Genomic DNA, 7,743 nt, shown 5'->3' on the forward strand with positions numbered 1-7,743 from the left:
CCCCCTCTCCGACCGACTAACTCCCCCCGAGTTATATATTCCATTCTATGGTATGGAATAGCTCTTTGGTCAGTTTGGGTTAGCTGTCCTAGCTGTGCTCCCTCCCAGCTTTTTATGCACCTGGCCGAGCAGGAGAAGCTCAAAAAGTCCTTGAGTAGTCTGAGCACTACCCAGCAACAACTAAAAACACCAGTGTGTTATCAACATTCTTGTAGTACTAAATCCGAAACACAGCACTATGCCAGCTACTATGAAGAAAATGAACTCTATCCCAGCTGAAACCAGGACAGTCAGCAATGTCTGCACTGCTTAACCTTATAGACATGGTCTCAAACAGTCTAAAAACCAGATGGGTCTTGCTTTTGTTGGAAAAAAATAACAGTGCTGTTTTTAATAATGGCTTTATTTTTCCCCAGCCATTGGCAAGTTTTGACATGCAGAATAGTCAGCATTCCACAGTTTCTGCCCACAAGCAAGTGTGAGATGGCTCCAAGATGCCTTGCTTCCCTGTGCTGCAGGAGTTTTCTAATGAGAAGCCAAAATTCTGAAAACTGGAGATGCTGCAGCACACAAAGCCCTTAGAGAGGAACCCTGTAAAATTAAGAGGAAGTGGAATTAAATCAGGCTGCATTGGAAACACAGGAACCTACAGCAATGAACAGAGTAACGAGTTCCTTTCTGTGGACTGTTTTGAAAAAATTGTGAAAAACTTAAAACATACTAAATTTTTCCACGATCTCATCCCATGACTGATATGAATAGATGTTTTTCAATCCACTTCAACAGCCTCTGACCAAGCCGTATGTCTTTACAAGCATTTACATATATTACAGTAGTTTTAAAAATTCTTCTCATAGTAGAGCACATACAGAAATACTTGTTGAGGCATCTTCCGCCTGCTTTTTTTGATGCATGCTGCATCCATTTTCTGCTAGAAATAAAAATGTTGCCTGTATTCAGTGGAGAAAGGAGGAAGGAATCAGATAAATGGATTTCAACAATCTTCTACACTAGAAAGGAAAGTATAGTAATCCAAACCAGATGTGAGGAAAAAACTAGAGGCACATAAATTTGATCATTCTAATATCTATTTGCTTTCTGCTACTCAGACTTCTTTTAATGCTGAAAATTCAAATGCATTTATGATAAAACCAGACCATTCGTCTAACCAGAGACACAGATCTCAAAACAGGTTAATTTCTGCCCCATGCCACTCCACCTGTGAACATCAAGGCCTGTTGGTATTCCTTTCTCCTCTTCTTTCAGAGCGTTGTGGAAAATTTACCCTTTCCTTTTCCCCTTTTTCTTTTCCCATTTTCTGGTTTCTGTTATCCTTCTTCCCTTTTAGTTTCATTTGCACACTCATACTTGACACTTGTGATCAGCTGCCTGGTCAGAGGGTACATCTGCAGCAGTGTTTCAGTTCACACCAGGAATGCTCTCCTAAAATCATTCACCTGATCATCCATCATTCCTCACTGTGGTTTGGCTCACCTAATGGACTGTACAAAATGGAATGCATCCCATTAAACTGAATGGGAAGCGGCACTCCAGCAGCTGGTGAGGAGTCAGTGTATGGGATGGAACTTGACTGAAGTAAAACGGCTGAAACATGTACAGTCCTCCTCAGCACCAATTGTTTCGCTCCATGAAGCCACTCCCACAGCATTTCACTAAGTGCTCATACGATGTCATGAAACAACAGGCTTGCATCTGAGTAACCACGTGCCCACTAAGGCCGTTCTGTGTCCTCTGAATGCGTCTGCTGGTTTTCATCTCAGTGCTACAGTTATCACACATCGCTTTGGCATTCTTAGCCTCCCTTTGCACCTTTTGACCACCAGCCTCCCCAGCACACCACTGATGGTCTCTCACTGCTCTGCCCTCCTCAGCATCCTTTCGTTCTTCATCCTTCACCTCCAAGAAGTCTTTGGCTCAGTTTCCCTGACCTCCATGGGTGGATCTTTTTCTTTTGCCTTCCCACTTGGGAAGAATTTATGCCTAACAGCTCCAGGTCCTCCTCCTTCCACCCAAATCCTTTCTTTGCACTGGAGTGAATGCTGCCCTTTCAGCACAGCCATAACCACGCAGTTTGCTTTTGCTGTGTCATTGTGCTGTTCTTCCCAGCTTCTTCCTCAAAATATTCTGTGAATTCTCTTTGCAAACAGAGAGCATTTGAAACCCCCCCGGCTGCTCCTCGGTTGGTTCGGTCGCAGGCTCCACCGACTGCAGCAAAGCTGTTCCCAGCAGCTGCCTGCCAGTAGACAGGAGGTCTCTGTGCACTGAGTGGGGCAGAGGATGGCTTTGTGACCCCTGGCTCCCAAGTCATCTAAAAGCCTCCTTTTCACAGCCCGACGAATCAATCGTTCATTGCACAGCAAAATAACAGTGGCTTGTGTTTCAGGAAAGAAGCAGCCCTGTTTGGTTTTAAAAGCAAAAATATTTTCAGTCTCTGCACAATCAGTGAAAAATACTTAGTTCTTCCCCATTTAAACTGTTGCAAGGCTGTGGGGACATTTTCCCCTCTGTAGGAAAACCTCTCTATCCCTCAGAGAGCAGAGCCAAAAGGCAGAAGTCGAATAACAGGGGCTGGTGGGCCGCAATCTGAGTTCCCATCCCGCTCCCCTAGTAAGCCACCTTCGGGCTGGGGCTCAGGGCACCAAACTGGTGCCTCTTTGGATCCTTTCTTCAGTCTCCTGGAAAATAACTTCATCTCTGTTCCTCTGTGCCAGACTCCAGCATCTTTTTATTTCTTTTTCTTTTTAAGCTTATTTCATAGCCTTGCCTGGAATCACAAGGAGGTGCGGGAAGCTCAGCGAATGGCTGGGACCAGCACTTGCCTCCTTGCACAGACGAGGACTGGCATGCAGCTTTCAGAAACAGGGCTGAAGATCTGTTTCAAAACTGTCGCCACCGATTTCTCTCTGGTGGCAGCCTGTGGCTTCAGCATCACTCTGGTAGCTCTTGGCTGCCCAAGGCTAGCCTCAAAATTGCTGCAACTTCCAAATATCATCCTTTGTAGAAGGGTCGTGCTTAATTCAACACACATCCCTTTGGCATCTATCCCAGTGCATTGCTTTTGTAGTATGTGTCATTAGAAATTAACAAAAACAATGGGGCTAAAAAATGGAAGTTTTTAGCAAAATGAAAGGCACCTCTGGTTTGTGAATTTGCGCTCTCAAATAAAATTGCTAGCAGAGAAAGCATAACAAAGCCACATAAAATGCTGGAAGATTTAATGCAGCCTCCACCAGCACAGCCATCTGCTCAAGCACTGCACAATTTTTTATGTGTACACACTCTTGATTAACAAAACTCCATAATTAAAAAATTGGATATATTCTGACACTAATGTCTAAAGGTCATCCTATAGATTTGGCTACTCATTTCTGTAATAAGCACATGTAAAAGCTGGCACTTCTTTTGAACTAACTAAAGACATCACTTTGTCACCACATCCATAAGACCAGTCAAACAGACAGGTATTTCTTTTCACATGAGACAGAGTAATAGTTTTGTTCACAACTGGACAAAGAAATCTATTGAAATATGTAAAGATGGCAATGCAAACTGGGTGATTATTTTCAAAAGAGACATTCTGAAAGTTAATGGAGTCTATTGGCTACAATTTTTTTTTTATGTTCCTTTTTTTTTCCTAAATGCATTATCAGAAAGGTAACTGGAATGCTTTGCTATATTTTTGTTGCATCTTCATAGTTTACGTTTTATTTGTATATGTTTTATGTCTGTGGGAAAATTGTGCCTGAAATACAGAGAGATGTAAATACAGTCATGTGGTCTGAGACTAACCTAAGAAACATTCAGAAATACAGCTGCCTTTTTACGTAGAACTTGAGGGATGGTGAAGGGGTCTAAAGTACAACTCATGTTTTACAGAGTCACCATGGTGGCTACCAGCTGGCATCAGGGAGCATTTGATGGAGTCACAGGAAATCAAGCATCCATGAGTGCATCACTGTCAAGTTATGCTAGCATCTTGGATCCCCGAACCGCAGGCTTGTTTTGTGAGGTGCTGTGCCGCTGCCCCATGCTCCTGTACCCTGTAAAGGAGCACTGTTAGCACCTCTCTGTTTCCCCATTCTGGAAGTCCTGGCACTGAAGGGTACCTCATGGCTTGCTTCAGTCAGCTTCCTGCACCTTCCAGAGCTCACAGCCCCCTCCATCTCAGCACACTGGGGGTCCAGCGGGGCACATGGCTCCACCATGGCCAAAGTCCTGTGGGACTCCTGGCAGCAGCTCCTGGCAGCCCACAGGAGAAGTATGAAAAATAAAGTTACTCTCCTGCCCTGCTATATAACAGTCAGTGCCTGTGGTGAGAACCTGCTCGTGCTTAACAGGAGCCAGGCAGGGGAATGGAGACTGAGGTAGAGTCATTATGTCTAGGAACTGAAAAAGATGAGTTAAATCCAACCAGGCTGAAGTGAACAGCAGTAGGGGAACTTTGGGGTGCAAAACCACTCACACAGAGCTTTATTGTTGGTAAAGCCACATATGCCTAATATTGCCTAAGTGACATTACCAAATTTGGGTACAGATGAAGCAAAACTAGGAACAATGGGGAAAAGCAGTCAGATGTGGGGTGCTGAGAGGGACTTGGTGGGGGATGGAAGAGGCAAGGATGGCAAAAAAATCTTCTTAAAATAATATAAAATAGGGAGTAAGGTGTGAAATCAGGGTATGAGAAAAAAAGGAGGATCCCCCAGCAGCAGCAGCAGCATGAACGCCTGCAGGCAGTGGTGATGCTGACCTGTGTGCCCCAGCCCACTGGGATGCTGGAGGGACCTTCCTTGGACAACCTGCTGTCAGGTCTCTGTCCATCAGATTTGGTGTGGGAGGAAATTGATTTGCACCTCCACACTGACAGAACTGTAATTTGATTGCAATTATGTTTGTGTTTCACTGGACTTCAAACCTGTAATTAACAGTTTCATGCTCAAGCATAATACTCTGCATTGTTATTTAATTACAAGCTAGTATACCTGATTGCCTAGATCACTGAGGATTTTGCTGACCTAGCCATTTCCTTCTAGTGTGATCATTAATCAATGAACATGTTAATCAGTTTGCATCAGCTGCCCTTTGAGTCTCCAACCTGAAGGGGAAGTGTCAGACCTTGGCAGTAACAATGCTAAAAGCAGACTGAACCCAAAATGTTCCTCAGCCTGCCAGTGCCCAATTCTCTGCCAAAACCCGGTATGAAGTTAATTAGTCATTTCTTACTGTCCGGGTCCTTTGTACCCTCTGTGATTTGTCTGTGCAGCTGCCCTCGGCTACTTAAAAATAAAACCCAAATGCCAGAAGGTCCTTCCTCCAGCATCTAGGTTACCAGAAATGATTTCCAAATGCTGCTGTCACAGGGACAGGGCAGGGACCGCCAGCAGGAGACAAAGCGATGTGGGATTAATCTCCAGTGAAGAGGCAGCCTGAGACAGCCAGCAATCTCAGCAAGGACAAACTGCTATGGATGAATGCAGAAGGCTGAAACTGCAGTTTCATCAGTCAGCTACACTACTGAACATTTTGGCAGAAATATCGAATTACTGTATGTATAGGCCGCAGTACTAAATTTTAGTATTCCCTGACCTGTAATTTCTTATGTTGGTGCTTCTGCTGAAAACCAAAAGTCTGGCAACCATTACTCATATTTAACTGAAGCTGGAAAAGACACTCTTGTACTGTAATGAGACAATTCTCTAAATGGAAGAGAAGCTGGTATTGAACTTAAACTTTCACAAATTAGCTTTTGGCTGTTGTACATTTTCAAACATTTTGGCTTACTGTTAGATACAGGTTAGGGATGACGCTTCAGACGCTTGCCTTTGAGATACCACTCTTTCACAGCATCAGGCTTTTACTTTGACACCCAGCCAGAAATATCATAACTGATTTTACCTAATTACCCTTGCTTATATGTTTGCATTCCTCTCTCTCAAAAAGTCTTTGCTTCCTTGCCCCAGATAGATGTGTCTACAAAAAGTCCTGTTTAGCCCTTATGTTTCAAATAAAGGATACGCTGCCATTAATTTTACATGTGTGCTAGACCTTATAGATAGCATATTCCTGATACCTAAACTTTTCTCTCTGGGATTCATGTATCAGTGCACTGACAGTTTCACTGGTGAATCCAGAGCCACCTGGATTAAGCTTTTGCACACCTGTGCTCTCATGGAGGAGTTTATTCAGCCCCTGCTTTTAACTGTGCCATTGGAGATACCCAGAACTGCCCAGATGATGCCACGAGCAGTGTCAAGGAAAGCCGGCCAGGTCTGAGCAGGGGTGGGAACCGCTACCCTCCAAAGGTCACTGCCCACCTCAGATGTTCTCTGGTTCTAAGCAGCAGTGGCTGCAGCCTGCCTGTCAGACTGTAGCACCACGGGACAGTTCAGGCCACCAGAGACCATGGTAGGTCTCCAGTCTGACCCCTGACCAGAGCAGGCTCAGCTGTGGGGCCAGACCAGGGCTCAGGGTGTTATCCCATGGGGGCTGGAAACCCTCCAAGGATGGAGACGGCACCACCATCCTGGGCCCCAGCCTTGCCCCAGCTTTCTCTCCAGAGCTGCCCCTGGTCTCACTGGCATGGCTGCCAGGGCTCTGCCTGCCCAGGATACAGCTGCACCGTGCTCCTGCCCCAAGCATGTGGAGGCCCTGTCCTTTCTTCCCACTGGTCCAGGTCCCTCTGGACAGCCTCCCTGACCTCATGCATATTGACTGGTGCCCCACAGTTTGGCATCACCTGCAAACCTGACAGGGTGCACTTGGTCACCTTCCCAGGTCATGGATAGAGATGTTCAATAGGACAGGCCTCAGGGCCAACCCTGCGGGACACCACAGGGCACCAGCCTCCAGGCAGATACAATGCAGTGACCACCAACTCCAAGCCCAACTGCCCAACCAGGTATTTACTCCCTGGTGGGGCACCCACCCAGAACTTAACATCCAGCTTGGCTACAAGCACATTGTAGGAGAATGCTGGAAGCCTTGCTGAAGTCAATCTATGGCGACCTAGTATCAAGAGATGAGGAGGAGGCTGAAGCACTCAACAAATTTTTTGCCTCAGTCTTCACTGGTAACCTCTCTCCTCATCCCCCTGAGTTGATGGTGACCAGGGGGGGTAAAGCCTCTCCCACTGTAAGGGAAGACCAGGTTTTTGGCCTCCTGAGGAACCTGAATGTACATAAGTCTATGGGACCTGATGAGATGTATTCCAGAGTTCCAAGGGAATTGGCTATGTAGTTGCCAAGCCACTCTCCATAGTATTTAAAAAGTCATGGCAGTCAGGTGAAGTCCCTGCGGACTGGAAAAAGGGAAACATTGTACCCATTTTCAAAAAGGGTAGAAAGGAAGACCCTGGGAACTACTGACCTGTCAGCTTCACCTCTGTGCCTGGGAAGATCATGGAACAGATCCTCCCAGAAGATACGCTAAGGCACATGGAGGCCAGGGAGATAATTCGAGATAGCCAGCATGGCTTCACCAAGGGCAAGTCCTGCCTGACGAACCTAGTGACTTTCTATGATGGAGTGACTGCATCAGTGAACAAGGGAGAACCAATGGATGTCATCTGTCTGGACTGCTGTAAAGCCTTTGACACTGTCCCCCACAACATCCTTCTCTCTAAACTGGGGAGATAGGGACTTGATGGGGGGACTGTTCGGTGGATAAGGAATTAGTTGGATGGTTGCATCCAGAGGGTAGTGGTCAATGGCTCGATGTCCGGATGGA

The sequence above is a fragment of the Egretta garzetta genome, unplaced genomic scaffold (genome assembly GCF_000687185.1).
Source record: "Egretta garzetta isolate BGI_Z169 unplaced genomic scaffold, ASM68718v1 scaffold22, whole genome shotgun sequence".
NCBI classification, from domain to species: Eukaryota; Metazoa; Chordata; class Aves; order Pelecaniformes; family Ardeidae; genus Egretta; species Egretta garzetta.